The following is a 22,224-nucleotide window of genomic DNA, read 5'->3' as shown; positions in this document are numbered from 1 at the left end:
GAGACATCCCTGCCTGGTCTCTCATGCAGAGCAGGTACCTAGTGGGGAAATTCAGGCCTGAGGCTGGATGAGGAGTTGGAGTGAGATGACAGAAACCCCAGAGGAGAAGTCTGAAAGCCTGGCCTCAAGTCAGCTCCGCAACACCCTGTGTCCTCAAAGGCAAGCCACTTACAGCTTGTGAGCATCAGTCTGCCACCTGTAGAATGGGGAGAGAACACCTTCCTCACACTTGCGTCAAGGAGAATGATGAGTGTTGAGAGCACTTATGGGCCATGGGAGCTTGGTACAGCAAGCAAGGCAGATGGTGAGTGAGGATAGGCAACTTTAGAACAGTCCCCAGGTCTACCTGCCACACAGGGGACTCTGTGGAAGACACAGAACATGAGCTAAAACGGAAGGCACTTGTTCCTTCAGCCACTAGAAAACAGAGCCATTGACTAGACCAATTCACTCTAGATTAGTAAAAGGCATAACTGAATGCTGGACCAGTAGTGTTCCGTGTGTGGCATTCCCTTTTCAGAGCTACAGGGAAGACCCGAGAAAATGGAGGTGGGTGATTCAGAGCCAGCCTGAGCATTCCCCATGAGGACAACAGGGACATGGTCCTTGGGCTATCAGGGACCAGCCTAAAAAAATAACCACCAATGGATTCTGGAAAACTGAGGCTGGGAAAACCCCAAATTACATCATCATCTGGACAATGAGGATAAGTGAGACAGACTGTCTAAACAAGAGGGAGGGCAACGTTTACTACACTGGGCTACTGCACAGTCGGAGCCTGGTCCCCATGGCAGACACCCACTTGCTTGACCTTGGAGAACTGACTTCACCTTTCCTGGGCTAATGTCCTTATCTCCTTAGGGCTGTGGATGCCTGTAAAGCATTGACAAAATGCTGACACATGGTAAGTGCTCGAAAACCATGGCCTTTATTTTCCTAAGACACGACTACTCTCTCCCTTTCCTTTCTCTCTAGAGGTGAGGTATTGTCCCATGACCTGAATCCCGCACAGCACAAAAGCCAAAGGAGATGGAGTTCTCCTCCCACTGCTGTCAGTGACCAGCTGGACTTGGACAAGCACTTTCCCACTCCAGGATTGAGCTTTTCGTCTTCCAACAAGTGGTAAAAACAGATGATGTGTAGGGCCACTTCTTGCAAAATTCTACAGAACTGGAAGTCCAACATTGTGGTTCTCCTCAATACATGCTCATGTGCCTGTGCAGTCTCAATGCACCAGGAATTCATAGACAGATTGTGGGAAAGCTTGCCTGAGCAGTTTAGTGTTATCACCCAGATATCCTCGTGAAAAAGTCGGCTTCAGATTCTGAACTGCAACAGGCTCCAGGCTCAACAATTCAGTACGAGCAGGGAAGTCCTAAATACTCTGGAAAGCAACATTTCTGGAAAAATTGAAACTAATAAGTAGTCCAAAGACCATTAATGTATATTTTTATTATGTAAAAATATTAATGAGAGATTAAAATTATGTATCCCTCTTTTCCTATTATTAGTCCTTTAAAATGCACAAAACATAACAAAACTCATAAAACATCCCTAAGTATCACTCTACTGCCATTTAGTCTTGCTCATTGATGATATTTACATTTCCATTAAAGTATTCTTCCAAGACTTTGCCATGTCACCTCCCTCAACTCACAGTTGACAATTTATGTTGTCTGCTTCCCCTCCGTGGCTCTGTGACACGTTCTGGAATTCAGTGTTTGTAAGAGTCTGTCTCAAGAAGCTTGATAGATAGTGTCTGGCAAATCCCTGGAGACTTCCGCTCACATAATGAGGCTGCTGTTTTAACACGAACGTCAGCATATTTCACACGGCTCAGAGGGCTCTCTTGTCACTCTTAGGTTCCAACACTGGCAGGCAACTTAGTATTATGTGCCCACAGAAAATACAGGGGCAGTGGGAGGAAGTAGCTAAGAGTCAGCCAGTGTGGTTTTTGCTGACGTCACATAAATCATTTTAACACCAGTTCTCTGTTTCTCCGACACCGTGTGGAGGTCCAACAATTCAATTAGATTCTGACACTAACCACCTGGAGCTAGTGCAGACCCCACAGGTGAAAGGCTCAGTCCCACAAAACTGTCCCCACTTCACATGCAGCTGCAAATGGAGTCCCCAGACAATCTGCACATCTGCCTGGCCAACTAAATTCAGGGTTCCCATGACTGCCCCTCAGGTTAATTTGCTAAAAAGATTCACAAAACTCAGGAAAATAACTGTACTTACAATTATAGTTTTATTATAAAGGATATAAATGAATAGCCAAATGAGAGAGAGGTAAGGTATGGGGGTGGGGGTGCAGGGAGCTTCAGTGCCCTCTCCAGGTGCACCACCCTCCCAGCAGCTGGATGTGTTCACCAACTCAGAAGCTCTGATTCACTCTTTCAGAATTTTTATCCAAGTTTGCTTTTATTGGTTTTTTATTGTTGGTTATTTTTAATGTAAGCACAATTGATTAAACCATGACCATTTCTGATTAAAGTCCATCTCCAGCCCCTCTTTCCTCCCCGGAGGTCAGGGGGGTGGGGCTGAAAATTCTAATCCTCTGATCATGTAGTTGGTTCCTCTGGCAACCAGCCCCCTTCCTGAAGCTCTCTAGGCACCTGTATTAGCATAGTCGCTGCAATAGCATAAACTCAGGTGTGGTGTAAAGGGGCTCATTATGAATAATAAAAGAACTCCTATCAGGAAGTTCCGAGGGTTTTAGGAGCTCTGTGCCAGGAACCAGGGTCAAAGATCGAATGTCTATTTTTCATTTTACCACACAGCCAGAGCCAGGCTGGAATGCTGGCTCTGCCGGCTTCATCTGGCTGATTGGGCAAGGCACACACTCTACATGAGCATCGGGTTCCTTATCTATAAACACCCCAAGACATCCTCAAACTACCTAACAGGTAAGCTGTGCACATCCAGGAGGATGGTGTGAAATGTGCCAAACAAGTGTGAATTAAAACTCCACGATGAGATCCTATTTCACACCCACTAGTGTTGCTAAAATCAGAGCCAGCCAGAGCTCTCCTTCACGGCTGCTGGGCGTGTAGATCAGCACACCCCGAAAGAGACTGGTTAGTTTCTATAAAGTTAAACATACATCTACCCTCTGACTCAGCAATTCCCCTCACAAGTATTTACCACAAGAAATAAAAACCTGTGTCTACAAAAGAACATCGTACTTGAATGTTCATAGCAGCTTGCTTCAAATAGTCAAAAAAAGACCCTGGAAACAGCAGGCGAATTGATAAACGAACTGTGGCATAATAGCGAGGAAGGAACTACCAATATAAAAACTGAATGGATGAATCTTAAAATATTTAGAAGCCAAATACAGGAGGGTACATACTTACAATTCCATTTATATTAAATCTGGAATAGTCAAAACTAATCTGGAGAGACGAAAGTAAGAACACCAATGTTGGGTGGTTGGTTGGAGAGGGGTGTGAGGCGGCTCTCTCGGGGTTAAAGATGCTCTACATTTTGTTTTGAGTGGTGGTTACACAGATAGATATGATTATCAAAATTCTCCAAACCGAAGGCTTAAAATCTTCCATTTTACTGTATATTGGTTGTACTTCAATTAAAGCAATTTTAAAAAGCTCAGTGAAGATCATGGGCCTAAGAATTGTATGGAGATCTCTGGGTGGGAGGAGATGCCCTGGGTTATAAAGGACAAATCGTGTCTACTGCTACAGGCCCCACCTTGAATTCCCAAGTTGAATTAGTTGCTGGGGACTTGCCAGGAAGGGTTTCGATGCCCACATGGATATGGATCTAACCTCGCCTCTCCCTGAGTCCTACAGAGGCAGAGTCTATGAAATGCATTCCTGAGTCACAACCCTTGCCTGCTTCCCCCAGTTCTGAGCTCCCAAACCAGAAACTCGTGCGACACAGTGAAGTGTGTCATTCCTGTCTGTATCCCCTCTGCCTGGCAGGGGCAAGCAGTCCATAGGTGCTCTATAAATACTGAAGGTCAACTATGGATGACCTTCAGTATTTATACTAAATACCAAGGTCAACTATGGATGACTCAGAAAACCCAGACTCAGACGTTAAAGTATCCAATTTGTCAACATGCATTGACCAACCATATAATTATACAATTTCTACAACCCAACAGTGTGGGGTGGGATAGCTTTCTCCTTATGCCACACACCAAACAGACAGCAAATGCAGACCACTCGCTCAGAAGCCATGTTCTCAGGGGAGCAGAGAAATGGGGCGGCAACTAAACATTGATATTCTTGCTCTGTCTCTCTCTCTCCAAGAAATCCCAGCATGTCGCCATGCTGATGGGAACAATCATGTATGTATTTTGTGAAGAGATTTATTAAGGGGAAAAAGCCACATGAGGTCCTTCTCCTTCATCCACCTCACTTCTGCTTTCCCCGACTTTCTTTTGCACTGGAGTGCAGATAGGAGATAGAAAGGGGGTTTATAACTTCTGCTTCGGATCCATTGGCCCCAACACAGACCCCACAAGTCCCTGGTAGGTCAGATTGAAGTACCTGCACCTTTGCCAGCATCACTGTGAGAACATCTCCACCTCTGGGAAACAATAAAAATTGCTAGTGTACAGGGAACTAAATTTTAACAACAAGACAGAGTTATTTAGAGCTGGAAGACGAGTGATAAAGGGATGATTTTAATTAAGATGTAAGAGGTCATCCACCACTAGGGTTATGGGGACGTACAGAAGCAACTATTTCTAAATCTAATACTGAAGTTTGAGCTCAGCAGTTTGGAGTATCAATGACACTCTCGTGACATCCACCCATGTGGTGGACATACACTGAATTTTTATTGTCCAAGTTTAATCCCTCAACCACGTGAAGGAGACCCCTAGGGGGCTGCAGAAACACCCAATGATGAGGCATGTTTCATGACAGGAACAAGATCAATGTGACCACCCTGTAGCCACATCACAGGAAACAGCTTCTCGTCCCAGCAATGGAGTCCTCCAATCTCGGCCTCAGTGGGAAGGGAGGAGAAGCTGGGCTGAGCTTGTGGACTGAGTAAGTGTCCTGTGGATGTATTACATCTAATATGGGAGAAGGGACATTAAGAGGAGGAAGGACTTTCTTGCAAAAGACAAATGACTAAAGCCATTTTATTAAAATGTTAAATAGAAATGAGTTTGATTTTATAAAGGACACAGTTACAAATCAATACTCCCAAGTTCCTTTAATAAATATTTACATATAGGCTACCCACTGTAAATTCTGCATTATGTTAGCCACCGGAGCAAAGGGACTAAGGTGTATTAAACTTGGTCCCTGCCTCCCAGAGCTCCGAGAACAAGGGGTAGGGGACATAGACACATAAACCACTCAAACTGCTCAGCTCAGTGCTTAGCACCTTGTAAGTCTTCAGAACTAGTAGTGGCTGTGACGATTATGGTGATGATGATGATGATTACAGTGAGATAAGGACAACCTTAAAGGTGTGGATAAGGTTTTCTGGCAGCATAGAACACAAATGACCAAGTCTGTCACAATGGGCAAAGAGCCCACAGGATGAAAGGTGCTCAAGCTGGTGGACAGAGGAAGAGACAAGACACAGAGGGTCAGAAAAATGTCTGGGCCAACTGCAAAGGGCCTACAAAGAGTCCTGGGGTGCAGAGTCCCTTATGGAGGACTGAGGGGCTGGGCCAACAACCCAGAATCCTGGCCCAAGGATCAGGCTGGCTCACATTTAAGCTTGCACTGGCACCATTGCTATGAGCAGTCTTCAAGGAAAGCTACGTTGGTTTTGTCCCCTCCCAGGAAGGGGTTCCTTCCCATTTACTCTGCGTATTTGAAAATGAATATCAGAGATTAAGGATGACTGATTACAAAGAAAACTTCTTCTACAGGGATCTTACAACACCAACCATAAATCTTACCAATCTCTCAGACTTCTCATAATGGAAAACCACAGAATGATTTTAAATGGCATTTTATCAGATTCCAGGAGCTTTCCAAAGCCATCTGCGCTTTGTTTTCCATAAGTGAAAAGGATGCATGGATTAAGGATTGAATATTGAATACGCAATGCTTTCTATTTCAATTCCACAGATAGTTTTCTCCATTCTGACATTTCGGGATGGTTGTCCTTCAGGTTCTCAGACTCTGGAATATGCCTCTAGCACTTAATTCTGTCTGGATCCAAATTAGAGCACAGTTTTCCCAAGTGTGCACAAGCCTCTCCTTGTAAGATAAGGAGGTGATTTCTATTCGGAGAGTCTATTTCACTAGAGCTCCTTAAGTGGGTGTGAAGGTCACTGGGGCCTATTCTGACTCTGAGAACAGCACAGCAATCCTCCAAGAGGCTGACTTCATGAGAGGATGGGGGGAGGAGGGACAGACCTCTCTCTCCCTCTTCCTTTTTTTCTACTTATTAATCTCCCTGGCCTCTTCCAACTTCCTGGACCCCCAAAAGACAAAGGAACCTGATGTGTACATCGCCCAGATGTGCTGAGGACATCTTTCATTTGGTTTTGTTTTATTTTTAATATACTTCCTCTTGCAGGAAGAAATCTGGAGCCCCCCGTTTCCTTGTGGGAAGCAGTAAAGTGAAGTCTAATGATGTGCATGCTTCACAGCAAGAAGACTGTCAGACACACACAGCCCAGGTCACAGGCTATCCAAGCCACTCCACCAAAAAGAAAACAGAACAGAGTTCCTGCCTTCAGACTCTGCGAGAATGATGGTGAAAAGGAAATAGGTGGTCTGGCAACACAGAACCCCACAGAGAGCATGCCCCTGCACTGGCCCATGCAGGGGGCTGGCATTGGCTGCTGCTAATACATCACAAACACAACTGAGAGTAGATTGTTGAAGGTGGAAGGAACTGGAGAACCACAAGATGGGACCACTTTTTGGAGGACCTGAGATTCTGAGGAGGAGACCAGAGTAGGACAAGACCTCATCAGGACTTGCTCATCAGAAACCAGGCAAGAATCCCTGTGCAAGCTGATGAAGTTCAACTCCCAAGCCAACGGTCCTTTGCTACAGCCCAGTCAAGACAGAGACCAGCTGGGTCATAGGCAGTTACGTGCTGGAGTCGACGCATGTTGTTTTGTGAGAGATGATTGTTAAATTTTCAGGTATTTTAAGAGCTTGTTGTTAAACAAAGTCATCATTAAAAGTTAAATTGTATTCGAATAAATAAATTATATAGTAAAATCTAATAAATATTCAAAACTCATCATGGTCCAATTAATTTATTACATTTCACTCGTATCTCTGCTCTCAAAGTCATTTAGCGCCCATTGTATCTGCATGAAGGAAATATATATAACTGTGTGCTACTGTGTGTCTTCACAGCTCTGCATTCAGTAACATCAGGTTGGTAGCTTGAAATCAGCCACAATGGGAGTATTTACCCCACACAAATTGGCAGACACTATAAATAAGGGCTTTTTTCATGGCCGCCTGTTAAACATTTACCAGCCAGCACACTCGTCCCAGAGCCTAGTGAGGGCTGCATGTGTACCCTGCAGGAACTGTTGACATTTTACAATGAGGAGTGACATGGTTCATTCTGTGTCTCTGAATGACCCCTCTAGCTGTAGTGCAGCATCTGGAATGGTGAGAGGAGGTACGAGAGGTGGGGAAATCAGCTAGCAGTCAACGGCACACATAAGAGGATAAACAGGCAGGCCCTGGGGTGGAAATAAGGAGGCAGATGAGCTCAATGCCAGGGAAGTGGGAAGAGCAGGGCTTATGCTGAACTGGGAAGGGCTGAAGGAAAACTAGAAGCAGAAGCTGACTCTGAGGTTTTAAGCCCAAGTGATGGGTAGAGGCTGATGTCATCGGCCAAGTTAGAAGCCTCAGAAGGAGGCTTAAACTGAGGATCAGGACTGAGAAAAGACGAAAGCTTTGAGCTATTTTGAAGCAGAAGTAACTGGTGGTGCCCCATGACTCTGAACACAGGATATCAGCCAAGCAGGGATTGGAGGAAATATGTCCATGTCCTTGGCTGGCAGATCATCAACACTGCTCAGCAAGCTTTCACCTCTTTTTACAATCTCAGGGTGTCAGAACTGGAAGGATGTTTGTGATCTTCAGATCCTATCACCTTATCATACAGATGAGATCATCACAGCCCAGAGGTTCATATGAGGTAAGCAGGCCCCAAGCCTGTCACTCCCAGGCTGGCCCCACATCCCTGATGTATCCAAAAACAGGAGTGGGACCCAGGTCTGGTAGAGGCAGCACTTGCTCGTTCAACAAGGGGCAACTTGATTTATGGTCAGCATTGACAGGGCAGGCACGTTGTGCAGGAGATGAGGGTGAGAAGCAAAGGTGAAATGGCAGCCCCAGGGAGCTCTGGGAATGGAGAGGAAGTGCTAAAGGGTGGAGAAGGCTGCTGAGGGCTCAGCCTGGAGTCAGCTTTCACCTTCTCCCCAAATGTGCCCAGGCCCTGGCTCTTGGCTACCCTGAGAGGGGCAGGGCGAGCTCTCGCTCTGGCACAGGACTAGGGAGGCAGAACAGCCTGGGTCCAGTGGGAGCAAAGGAAAAGAAGAGAGCACACCCGTCCAAGTGCTGGGGTATGCTGGGACGGGGCAAGGTAGGGTGGGGAGGGAGGCCAGGAAGAGTTCCAGCCCAGAAAATGGGGCAGTTCCAGTGGGGAGGCCCCACAGCCATCAAGAGAGGCCCCTATTGCTCAGAGTGCAGCTCTTTGGAGGCCCTTTATCCTGGTTTGGAACATGAAGGGCCTTCATGTTTATGGGGTCCCCACTTGCCCATCCAGCATCCTGAGGAGGAGAACACAGGGAGCTGGAACCAGAAGGACGACGCTCATGTTCTGTGTGTGCTCCCTGCCAGCCCAGGCATCAGCCTCAGACGAATAGTGTCATTTGCTTCTTCCTTCAATAGAAATGTCTTTCATGTAGCAGGCCCTGGGAATACTGAGGTGTGCAACTCCATGAAGTCCCTGTGCTGAGAAAATGCATATCCCAATGGAAGAGAGACAAACAAACAAGAATATGTACGGATGTGCTATGAAGAAACTAAAAGAGAATAACAGGCCCTTGGGAAATTCCCTGTCCCCTTGTTTACTCATCTATACCATGGGACCAGTGTCCCAGCTCTGCCCCGAAACAGGACCATGGTGAAGCACAGATGGGACGTGCTGGCGTCCACTGCAGGGTAGGGCCAACGAGCTGACTTCAGCCACCGGTGCTTTTGCTCTCTTTTTTTTATTGTGCTAAAATAGACACAAAACTTACCATCCTAACCATTTTTAAGTGGCATTAAGAACATTCGCAATGTTGTGCAACCATCACCACCGTCCATCTCCAGAACTTTTCCATCTTCCCAAACTGAAACTCTGTACCTGTTAAACAACAACTCCCCACTGCCCACATTCCCCCAGCCCCGAGGAACTTCCATTTTACTCCCTGAATTTGCCTGTTTTAAGTACCTCATTTAAGTGGGATCTCACAGTATTTGTCCTTTTGTGTCTGACATTTCACTTAGCTTCACCTAGAAGTGGAATTGCTAGATCATATGCTAATTCTATGTTGACCTCTTTGAGGCACTGCCAAGCTGTTTTCCAAAGTGACTGCTCCATTTTCCTTTCCCACCAGCAATGCAGAAGGGTTCCAATTTCTCCAGATCCTCACCAACACCCATTATTTTCCATTTTTCTAGTAAAGTCATGCGAATGGGTGTGAAGTAGTCTTTTGCTCTCTTTTAAGTAATCACAATGAAATAGTGTCAGATTGCATCCTGCAGATATGTTTATTGCATGCTTCCATTGCTCTGTGCATTATTCATCTATAGCACACATTTTTGTCCAGGGCTGTAGACACCAGCCTATTTATTCTATACCTTACAGGCAGTTTAAGGCATTGTCAAAGGTAATCTCAACAAATTTATAACTGTCTCTACGTTTCTTTCCATAGAAAGAGAGGTGACAGGGCACTGGCAGCCTGTCTAGCAAGCTTGGCAATGTGTCACTGTCAGACCTAGGGAATCTGAGGGTCAGTCCCAGCACTTCCTTCCCCTTCTACCCCGCCACTCCTGTGTGTGGCACAGACCAGGGCTGGAGAGGATGGCAAGGCCAAAGGCAGCTCACCCAAGCTTTGCATTCAAGTTTATGGGCCATTGCTCATTTTCAAAATGCCTGGAACCAACGTGAGTGAATGAAGAACAGGGGACAAGAATACAGGTCCTGTAAACTGTCCCTACCCAGACTCGCTCGGTCTCCCACATCTGATCCTTTATACATCTCAACCTCAAACAATAAGTAACACGTGTCCTGGAGCAGGCCACATTCACAGGCATAATTTATATCTCAAAATCCAACAAGCACCAAACAGTGACCAATGCTAGAGATATAAATCCCAGCTGGTTCGTATGCTGGCATTCCACGGTCTGAAAAAACAGGGAGCAAGAAGGTGCTCTCTTGCCTAAGAGTTACACAAGGTCAGATCTTGAACTCTTAGGGAGGGGCACCTTGGGGACGTCAGCAGGAGTTAAGTGGAGATTGAAGGAAAGATATCTGTGTTCTTGGCTAGAGATCATCTCCCCTACTTAATAAGTTTCACCTCGTTTTACAGTCTCAGGGTTTCAGAGCTGGAGGATGTTTGTGATCCTCAGACCCTCTCACTTCATTGTACAGATGAGATCAGCAAGGCCCAGGGTTTATACAAGGTAAGCAGGCCCCAAGCCTATCACTCCCAGGCCAGCCCTTGGCCCAGACAAGCCCATCAAGGTCTATTAAGGGCAGTACCTGCTGTTCCTCAAATGGGTGACATTATTTTGAGATCATCGTTAACAAATCTGTTCAAAGAAACTGACCTTTGCATCCCAGCTGAGTCATTCAGCAAGAACAAAAGGTTTACATGTCAATAGGTGAACTCAGACATAAGATCCCCTTCAGAAGAAGCATGAAATACATCATTACGCCGTGGCAGTCCCAAAAGAAGGGAAGCCAAATACGCTGATCGGAAAGGGACATCAGGCAGGACTAGAAACCAAATCTCCCCCTATGAGGCATGAGAAACTTCCTTGGAAGAAGGCAAGGCCGGCTCTCCAGGAGTGCACATACACCCCAAGCTCCTGGGACAAGAAAAATGGAACAACCCCATGGGGAGGGCCCATGGCCATACTGAATGGCAGCTCCACTCTGCTCCCTGAGTCTACTGTGTTCCTCCAAGTCCCTCCCAACACCCAGGGAACAAAGACCAAGAGAGGCCCTAGGAGGACTTCTGAATCCCACAGGCTCAGTATCACCAGGGCTGTCACTTAGTACAGGCTGAAACTCATAAGCAGAAAGGTCAGCAGGGTCAAAAGTCACTCATTATCCCAGGGCATCCTATAGAACAACAGGCTGGGAGGCACCAAGACCCATCCAGCCCTCGTTGCTCTCCCTTTGACAGGACGCGTGGGAGAGTAGCTTTGCATGGGGAGAATAACTATTTTGAGCACACAAGCCAACTGCTTAGAGGAGTACTGGCAAGTGGGAGCTGCCCCACATCCAGAGAATTCGGGGCCTTTTCTGAAGGAAGCAAGTTTGGGCACAGCCCTTCAGGCTGGGGAGAGCAGGAATCCCTCGTCCCAGCTCATTCATTGCCAGGCACCCGCGAGAGACAATCCTGCCTCTCTCTATGGCTGCAACAACGGGCAGGCCCCAGGCAGGAGGCCAGCACAACCTCAGTGCAGTGTGGACAGAGCAACAGTGATACTAATGACAGCCCCTTTCCCCACCATCTCACAGAAACTGTGTACCCAGCTCTGTGCTATGCACCCCACACACATTAGTTCACCCTCATTTATTAGGTCCTGGCAGGCTCCAGTGCCATTTTCTCTATAGAGTTGTACTTTGTTTTCCTTGCTACAGAGAATGAAATGAAATGATGCCCTTCATTGTGAGATAAAGGCCACTCTGTGTCTTCTAACCTAGGAGCCCTTCCCCAGTGAGTTGTGCCTAGTGTTCGCGTTCCAGAAACCAGAGCCAAAGCTGCACAGTGCTCAAAAGAAAGACATCACCCTCACAGACTCTAGTTTGCTGAAGGTGGCTGAGCTGAGAGGGAACACTGGGGAACTTGCGGAGAGAGTGGGGAGGGGAATTCTTCACGAGTCTGGGCACGAATTGGATTTCTTTCAACAAGTAGCAGCAGCTATGTCTGTGCAGTCCCAAAGTGGTGGAGGCCCCCATGTCAGCTTCGACTAACAAACATCCTATGCCAAAGTGACTTAGAATACAAGCACTTCTCATCCCACAATTCTGCAGCTTGGCAACTTGAGCCAGGTTCAACTACAGTTTTGTCTCCTGTTGCTGACTCCGCTCAGGCCTGGCTGGTCTGGGACAGCCTGTCTTCCAGAAGACTGGCCTGGACTTGTTCCACTGGCACCTGGGTGAGTTTAGAGAAAGAGAGAACACGGAAGCACATGAGGCCTTGAGGCTCAGAGCTGGCCCACCTTCATTTCCACTGCCTTCCATTGACTAAAGAAAGACACAGGCCAGCCCTGGTTCAAAGGCTAGGGGAGGAGCTGCAATGTCACATTGCCAAGAGTGAGGATACACGAAGGAGTGAAGGATCGTGGCCATTCGTGCACTCTGCCACCATCCCATGACCTGATACAGATGATTCAGGACCGTGTGTCTTCAGTAAACATGTGGATTTGAACAAAGAAAATTTCAGTGGTGATAAACGTGGAATGAATACCAGAGGGCCTCTTCTGAGTGTTTGGGCCATTTAAATCCCCTGAGACTCTTGCTCAATCCAATGGAGAAGGAGGTCCTCTAACTGGACAGAACACGTCACCCACCGGCTTAGTCATTAAAAGCTGGGGCAGATTATCTACTTTGGAGAAATGTGATGATTCTCATACTTGAGTGTCACGAACTAAAATCTGTACCCACTAAGAACAGATGGAGTGACCGAGGCTCAGAGAGTAAGTAACTTGCCTAGGGTGACACATCTGGTAAACAGCTGAACCTGAGCAGCCCACAGACCCTGCTGTTATCAACCACACTACACGATACTCTGGGGGCCTGTAGCTGAAGGGAAATGGCCCACCGATTTTGGCAGCTATAAAGTGAACCCTGAAGGCTAAGAGCTGCAGAGAGGATAGCTCGTGAGACATCCTACCTGCCTGTCAGAAAGAGAGGAAGGCTGAGAGTGGGCTTCCAGACACTGCTGCTTCACCCTCCTTCCCCAAACGGGGACCTGGAAGGTTCGTGTGGTTGCCATGTTGTCATACCTGCAAGTGCTGAGGAGTCGTCAGCTTTTCTGTTCCTTTGTCTGGCTTCTCTGTGCATTATACAGAACTGCCAGAGGAGAAAGGCAGAGAGGGAAGATGAGGGAAATTGTTTTACAATCCATCAAAATATGAGTACTGAGTCTTCATTAAGAAAAAAAAAAGAGCTCTGACTAAAGCTAGGCTTCAATCTCCATGGTCACTTCAGGGATACCACTCAGGTCCCGTATGTGGGCCCAATCCTCTCTTCTACCACAGTTTTCCTTGCTGGACACAGATAAAAGCCAGTTTAACAGAGGACAAAGGAAAATTCTCGGAGCACTGCCATGGGCCAAGGCTAGGTGAGGTGCTTCACATCTTGAAATTAAATGATGAGGACCCCGCCCCACAGTTGATGGATGGAGCTGAACCTCAAGACCTCACACAGCCAACAAGAGACAGCACTACTCCCATTAGACCGGGGGTTTCATCCTGGCTGCACCTTACTAGCAGCACCTGAGGAGTTCTAACACCTGCAACGCCCAGGCTGGCCTCCCCGGAGACTGGTACATAGCACTGAGCACCTGCTGATTTTCGTTTGTTTCCCAGTTTATTTCAATGTACAGTCAGGATGAAGAGCCATAGTGTTGGACTAGTGGTTCTTAACATTACCTGCACATTAAAGTTATCTGGGAGCTTTAAAAAGGATGCTGAACCTGGGTCCTACCGCTAGACATTCTGACTGAATTAGTCTGAGGTGCTACCTGGGCATCAGGATTTTGAAAACCTCCCTAGATGATTCCTATGAGCAGTCAAGAATGAGGCCCAATGTCTTAGGTGACTCCTAGGGAAAGAGTGAGTCTAGGTTTCTCAGAAAAGTCGAAGGACCCCATCACCTGGGTGCTTGTTAACCCTGCAGGGTGAACCCTGAGGTTGATCATTCTTTAGGGTCGAGATCTCTGGTTTCACCTGGTCCTCAAACACCAGCACACAAAGAACGCCTGCAGCAACACTGCAGAGCTCAGGCCAGCCTGCATCCTATGCTGGAGGCATCTCTGAGGCTCTGCCCTGCAGTCCTGACTTCTCACAGCCCTGTCTGAGCTATGAGGCCAGCTGGCTTCCCAGAAAACCCTGCCAGAGGCTTTTCAGTTCCTCCTAGTCAATTTTCTGGGTCATGTTACCTTTGCAGAACATTAGCATCCTGACTTTTGAGGAAATTGAGTGCCCAGTTCCCCAGGGAGGCCCAGAGCGGCTGGGAGGCACTGGCAGCCTAAGAAGAAGCCCTCAGTGGCTGAGTACAGTGCAGAGAAGAAAGCCCAGCCTAAGGCCACCCTGACAGGCCAGCACAGGACCACAGTGAGGCACGGAAGGATGACTGTTCCAGAGCAAGGGATCCCATCAGAGTCACCTGCAGGGCTTATTAAACCCCCACGTTGCTGGGCCCCAACCCTAGACTTTCTAATTCAGTAGTTCTGGGTGTGGCCCCAGAATTTTCATCTCTAACAAGTTCCCAGGTGATGCTGATTCTGCTGGTCCAGAGAGCATCCTTTGAGAACCACTGGTCCAAAAGCTGCTGGTTTCTACCTTTCACTCAATTGAAGCTTTTCCTCCAGTGCAAGGATTCTCTGCAAGGCTAAATAAAATACCCCAACTTCTAGTGCTTAGGTTCTCCACCCTAATCTTGTGTCAGATCTGCAGAGGAAGGATGGAGGGTGTAGCAGGTGGATTAATGCCCCCCCACAATGTCCGTGTCCTAATCCCTGGGACTTGTGAGTGTGCAGATGGAATTAAGTTGCTAATGAGCTGACCTTACGATAGGGAGACTATGCAGAGTTATCCAGGTGGGTCCAACGCAATCACAGCAGAGCCACTTTCCCATCTTGGAGAGAGAGGATGTAAAAGAGAGATTTGAAGGTGAGAGGGACTCAACCACATTTGATGGCTGTGAAGATGAAAAAGGGGGCCACAAACTAAGGAATGTAAGTGCCCTCTAGAAGCTGGGAACACCCCTCAGCTGACAGCCAGCAGGGAAACCAGGCTTTCAGTCCAACAGCCACAAGGAACTGAACTCTGCCAACAACCTGAATGAACAAGGAAAGGGGTCCTCACACAGCAGCTCCAGAGAGGAATGCAGCCTAGTGGCAGCTTGATTTGAGCCCAGTGAGAACTGTGTGGGACTTCTGACCACCAAAACTGTGATATAATGAATCTGTGTCATTTTAATCCACTAAATGTGGGAATTTGTTACAGCAGAAATAGGAAACATACAGAAAGGATGGGAGCAATAAGTGGAACTAACATTTTTTACATGTGTTTTAGTTGCAACAATGGCTCCCACTGGGTTCAGTAAGGAGAACAGTGTACCTGAGTTCCCCCCATGTTCACAGTAATCAGGCTCCTGTTGCAGCCCCAGAACTCTGTGGTTCTATATTCCATGTGCTGCCCCTTGCCCCTGTCCTGTTTGTGCCCTTGTGCAGTCGCCTCCATCCCAAAGCTTCCAGAACCCCACTTCAAGGTAGTCTTTTGGACCAGGTAAAACAGGTTGGAATTATACAGGCAGAAACTGTAGGTGGAAGGAGTAGAAGGATGAGGCATCACAGGAAAAAAACAAAAGAGAGAAAAAGCGAGACAGCTTTTACTTCATCCCAAGCAGATCACGTAGGCATCCCCACTGGCCCAACACAGCCTCTCCCCAGAATCCTCCAGTGATGGGACCTCGCCAGGCTCAAGGCAGCTCAGCTCATCATTACACAGCTTACAGTGTTCGAACTGCTGGAAACTTCTCAGCAAGGAAAAAAAGATTCAGGTCTAGTGTGGTGAGGCACATGGTGAATATCATCACCAAGATGGAGAAGGCACCTGGTTCCACCCACCCTCCTTCCTAGCCAGGGACAGAGCTTCCTGTAACCAAGCAAGGCCCGGTCCCTTGGCCCTTACATGGGCTACAGCCGTTACTGACGTGGGCCCAGTCTTCCAGCCAGGCCCAGGCATTCACTTCAACAGCCATGGATGGCATAGGGCTGGCGTGGTCCTGGGGCATTTTGTCTTCTCCATCACCGAGGCCTCAACATTTGTGGCTTGGAGTACTTCCTGGAAACCACTTCCTAGATAAATCAGCTCAGCCCTGTTGTTTCTTTCCCATGGCACTCAGTTCATGCAGCTTTTATAGTTGTTAACTCTATACAGCTTCCTTCTCTTCTGCAGTGTCTTCCATATGTAAGCACTCTATAGCTTATGTTTTTACTGGGAGTACATGTTTTACTGGGAAGTGCACAATTCTGGTATATTTTTAGGTAAAAAAAAAAACAACTAGCAGCATGGATGTTATAATCCTGTTGTGGTAAGAAAATATATTTTTCTGTATAACATATATCTAGAATGATATACTCTAACATATTAACATCAGGAGTGGGATGCTTTCTTAACTTTTATCCCTGTTTCCTTTTTCAAAGTACATTTTGATTTTTGTCAAAGTAATACATGCACCAAGCTTAAAAAGTCAAGAAATAATAAAAGTCTTAAAGCAACAAACAAAAACAACAAAAAGCTGTCCCCTGTGTCACCAGTTCCACTCCCCAAAGACAAGCATTGTAAACTCTTCTAGCAAATTCTTCTGATATTCACTTTCATATATTTTAGTAACATACTCATGTTGCAATTTTTGATTGATCAGCTGTAGGCATTAACTTTTGGCTTCCTTATCTCTACCTCTCCTCGCGTCTTCCTTAAACATAATCATTCTGGAGACTTGTTTTCTTCGATCTGGAAAATTTCCTTGTGTTACATCTTTGACGGTTTTTCCTTCTCTGTCTGTCTTTCTAGCACTCCTGGAGGTCAGTAGATGGACTTGGCCTTTCTGTTCTATTTCCCTTTCTTCATCTTTTGTTCTACTTGACTTTAGCTTCCAACTGTTCTGTTGTTTTTGTTTGCTTTATTTTGTTTGGGTTTTGTTTGTTTTTCATTTTGAGATTCTTCTGCTCTGGTTATTTATTCATTCTATTCTGTCCTTGTCTTATAGATGTAACATCTTCTCATATGTGTTTCTAGGTAGTAATTATGGGGTTTATTATTTTGTGTTTTCTATATGTCCTACATTGTCCATACCACCTCCCTGGATCCTCCTTTTCTGTTTGTTTTGGGCTCTTTCTGTCATGAGGGAGACTTTCCTCAAATACCTGGTGAGCCTGGGCTGTCCTTATATTCAGGATGAGATACCGAAAAACTGATTTGAAGTGTTATGCGTGAATGTTGATGGAGATTTCAAGAACCTGTGGGTTTCACCAGAGGTTCACCAGACTTTTTGGTCCCCCACAGGTTAGTAGCCAGGTCTTCTCTGGAGCTAGCCACACTCTCCAGGAAGAGTCCTCCAGCTGCCCGCCTGGTGACACCGGTCAGCCTCTGCCGTTCTAGAGACAGGGCGGGGGAGGGGCTGAAGAGCCCACAGGTCAGCACAAGTCTGACTTTAGTCCCTATCTTCTGTCCTCTGCTTTGCCTAGGCTCCCAGGTCCTGACACATCACCACTCAGTTCATCTGGAGAGTAAACCTCCAGACTACACTGGATGGGGGGTAAGAGAAGGGCCAGGTGGAGAGCGGGGATGGGGGCCCCCAGATGGAATGGGGTAGGGGGAGGACCTGAGGGTCCAACTGCTCTATTAACAGACTTTCAGCTACCCCACCCTCATTTTTAGCTCCAAGTCTGACCTCTGCTCCTTGGTTCTTGGTGTTCCTGAGTGCTGAGCCCCTCAGGAGTTTCCGGAGTAAAGCTCTCACTGCTCACAGGAAAGACCCACTGCGGGCAAGTAGTCAGGTCTCCCCATGTTCTGTAAAGTCCGTCACCACTCCTCCAGCCCCTTCACTTGAACTCCTGTTTGTGCTTATCTTGTGTGCTTGGAGTGAACGCTTTTTAAATTCTCATGCTCCATTTTTGTAGGAGGAGCCAAATGCTTATTGCTAAATAGCCACATTCATCTGAAAGCCCTTGTGTTTTCAAAAACAGACTTTTTTTTCAGTTATATCAGAAAATATATATTTTTGGGTGTGTAGATTAGCAATTTGGTCATGGTGAGTGAACGAACAGAACCAAATGAATAAAACACAATTTTAGCACTTAAGGAAGTTACAAATGACTTTGGACAACTTCTAAACAAAATTCACCTACAGAATTCCCATTTTTCCTGACAAAGACTTAAACATCTTTTGAGAATTAATTTAGACAAAAAAAAATCAAAATGTTCAGAGACACTATCATTAAAAGCACTGACACGGAATGGGAAATTTTAGCTTCCCCTGCCTAATTTCACTCCAGCCGTACATGCCAGGGTCGGTGTGACTTTCTGGGAGAGCACAGCCAGGACCCTCATGAAGGAGTCTGTGTTCTTTCTCCTGAGCCTCCCTTGAGGCTCTGATTGATGAGGAAACCCCTTCCTCACAGCAACAGCAGAGGTGGATCCTGTCCAGGGCAATTCGGCGACTTTGACTAAAATACTGCTTCCTCCACATGTTGGAGTCCACTCCTGGGAGTGCGGGGCTTTAACCTCCTAAATGCTACAAACCTAGACAGGTATTTAGTCTCCCTGCGTCTCCTGGGAGGACTGATGTCAGAGACTAATTTCCAGAAATCTGTGGTCATCAAGAGGGCTAAGCCCGAGGAAGGTTTAAAACCTCTCATGGCCCCACACCTTAAATCTGTGTCTCGACAGCTCATCCCAGGAGCCTGGGCTGTACCGGCAAGGCCATCTGACCGTGTCTGATGAGGTCTGCTCAGCAAAGCAGGTGGTCCCCGTGGCAGACCCCCACATGATGTGACAATCCCTCACCCCGTCAGTCTTCTCTTTTAAGAAATGGAGTTTAAGGCTATAAAGACCTCAGCCTCAGTGACTCAGAGGACCTGAAGGGTCCACCTGCCTCATTATAAGTACAGATAAATCGGTGCCCAAGAGGTATGATTTATTCAAGCTTACACTGACCTTTAGAGGCATGGTGGAAATCGCCCCAGGTAACCTGGCCGGAAGACCACTGCACCATCCCCTCTGCCGGAACCGAGATGGCAAAACAAGAGCTTCCAAGGCCCTTATGTGAGCTGCAGCTCAGTAGCCCCTCCCCACCCCATTCCAGAGCAGGTAGCTCACTCCGCCCTGCACAGACCAACGCCTGAGGGAGCCTGGGCAGCTCTGCCTCCCGTGAGCTAAAATTCGAAGGGCAATCATTAACACAGCCTTATACAGTAACACAGGCCCTGCACAGATTCTGGGTGCCCACTGCACTGTGAGGGAGTAAACGTGGATTTCACGGAACACAGAGAAGGAAGGAGAGGTGAGGGGAAAAGGTGAATTTGCCTGAAAATATATTCATTGCACTTTGTTACACTGTTAGACATGTGGCTTTGCCTACTTCCTCTGCTTTAGCTAAACTGATCCTAAAGAACTAAAACGTAAATAAAGTGTCACCTTGAACAAGACGCCTTCATTCATTCAAGCATCTGTTATCCCTGAGTCCACAAATCTCCCCAGTGGGTGGGAGACGCCAACATTAACTTAGGAAACTTGAATACATTGTGATGGGGGCTGGGGGGCTGGGAGGAGAGGTAATTAACTCTGACTGCAGGAGATGGAAACAGCTCCTCAAGGAGGTGCCATTCGCCTGGACTTTGAATAGTGAGTGTGGTGGTGATGAGGAGGAGAGAATATTGCATAAGAAGGAGGCAAGACACTGCAAGAGAACAGCATGGGAAAGGGCAGCGTGAAAGCGTGTGTCTGGCGGGGCTGAGGTGACAGCCTAGACGGTCTGGAGAAGAAGGGAGGGGATGGAGACGGGACAGGCGGAAAGACGGCGTGGGGCAGCTTGCAGAAGGCTTGGGTTCTGAACTAAGGAATTCAGACGTCATTCTTTAGGCAATGGAAAGTCTTTGAAAGCATTGAGCAGGGACGTAACTTGTGAAGAGCTGCAGTCTCCACAGACAACTCAAGCGCAGGGTGGAGGGTTGACTGGAGACGGTGACACTGGAGGCGGGAAGACCCTGCTGTGTCAGTGAACTGAGACGGAAATAATGAGGGCTAAGCTCAAAGAGGGCTAAGAGCAGCAGACAAGGGGAGGCAGATGAAAAGAAATTATAAGGCAGAATTGGCAGAACTGGGGAAAAAGAAGAGTTGTCAAAACCGATTTGTGTATTTCTGGCTTTGGTAACTACAATAATAATGAGGCTAGTAGACAAGGTGTAAAACTCAGGAAAAAGGAAAATAACTGAGTGGAAACATTAGATTCAATTCAGGACATACAGAGATGACCAATAAACAGGAGGAAATTTAGCTCTGCAGCTAAGAAGAGGGCCTGGGGCAGAGGCCTTCACTGGGAATTATCCTTATCCTGACAACACTCAAACCATGGAATTAGAAAATAATCAGGACGAGCAGAGAGTGGATGAGAGAAAAGAGGTTTCCAAATGATATATTACTTCACTCTTGCTGAGTAACAGATTACCCTAAAGCTTAGCAACTTGAAAGAACAAACAACTGTGTGGGTCTGGCTCAGAGTTTCTCCTGAGAGTTCAGTCACACTGGCAGCTGGGGCTGCACTCACCTGAAGGTTGGACTGGGGCTGGGCACTTGCTTTGAAGCACACTCACATGGCTGCTGTTGGCAGGAGATGTCATTTCCTCGCCATGCAGGCTTCTAGGCAGGGTTCCTCAGGACCTGGCAACTGGCTTCCCCTAAAAGAGAGAGAGTGACCAAGGTAGTGTCTTTTATAACCTAACATTGGGATTGACATGCTACCTCTTCTGTCGTGTTCTGTCACACAGACCAACCCTAGTACAATGCGGGAGGAGATCATACAAAGTGTGAATACCAGGAGAGGGGATCATTGAGACCATCTGGAGGCTGCTCACCACAGATCATCACTAGGAAAACAGCAAAGAAAAAGGACTCATTAAAGGACACAGAGAAAGTAGAAAGAATGCAAGCCCTAATGCATGTAGTTCACACGGATGATTACCATGGATAATGTGACAGGGAGCTTTTCCAGAAGGAAGAAACAGTTAACAGTTTCAAATGCTAAAAATCCCAAGAGGTGGAGCTTAATGAGCACAGAAATTAGGCCACTGGATCTGGTGGTCAGATGTCAGGCCAGTGTGGTCATAGTGACGTGGAAGCAGGTAGAAACTACATTTCAGTAGATAGACAAGGGAATGGAAAACAAAGACATCGGAGACAGTGGTAAATTTAGACCACTTTCAAAAACCTAGGTGATGAAGGGAAGAGAGACCACATGTGGTGGGCAGGGGAAAGCAGTGTCTTGCAGGAAAGCTTTGCTCTTAGCTATAGATGAGTAGAGGGGACAGGTGGAGGGAAAAGTTGGAAGACATGGGTCCCAGATCCCAGAAGACACACAAGGACAGCAATTGAAAGCACAAGTACAAGGATTAACCCCTCTTCCTCCGCTGGAAGTAAAGAACAGGTGAGGGAGAGGGTGCAATTAGGAGGAACGCAAGGAGTTTGGAGGGTGCAGGCCTGAGGGTTTCTATTTTCTTCTGCAGACACTGAGAGGAGAGGTGAGGTGACAAAAGGATCTGAAGAGGTCAAAGGCTTAGACTGCCTCCAGGGATTTTTCTCCAGGGCCAGGTATTTGCTTTGAGCTATGCCCATGAGCTTCCTACTATTTTGTGGAAGCTTCCTCATCCTCAACAGATGAAGATTAGCACATATTCACATTTCATCTTTTCCTGACTTCTCGCATTCCCCAGAGCCATCGTGGGCATGCAGAATTTTTGTACTCTTTTTAATGATGCACAATTTATGGCCATGCCATATGTTGAGGAGTAGGGTGAGGAGTATCTGTGAAGCATCCATTTATAGCAACACACAGAAGCTCTAGACAAGGTGGGGGGAGAGCTGCAGCCTGACTGCTGGAGGCATTCATTCCCATGGACCACCATCAGGAGAACACATTGGAGAGCTTCCGCGAGTCCACCACTGCCTCCTCAGATCTAGGAGCAGTGAACAAGTCAACACCAGTTTCCACCTGAAACTCACCTGAATGATC

General features: G+C 47.0%; 1 long non-coding RNA gene across 1 annotated transcript in view; it reads right to left on the bottom strand.

Annotated features, from left to right (window-relative positions):
• Window positions 1-19,251, bottom strand: part of LOC139074817 (uncharacterized) — a 33,199-nt gene extending 13,948 nt beyond the window's left edge. The window contains exon 1 of the long non-coding RNA XR_011524657.1: window positions 19,155-19,251. This is a non-coding gene — a long non-coding RNA (uncharacterized lncRNA). The remainder of the gene's footprint in view (window positions 1-19,154) is intronic.
• Between the last annotated feature and the right edge of the window lie 2,973 nt (window positions 19,252-22,224).

Source organism: Equus przewalskii, chromosome 1 (assembly GCF_037783145.1).
Source record: "Equus przewalskii isolate Varuska chromosome 1, EquPr2, whole genome shotgun sequence".
In the NCBI taxonomy this organism is placed as follows: Eukaryota; Metazoa; Chordata; class Mammalia; order Perissodactyla; family Equidae; genus Equus; species Equus przewalskii.
Note: the sequence above shows the minus strand (reverse complement) of the source record. Positions and strands in the feature narration are given on the sequence as shown.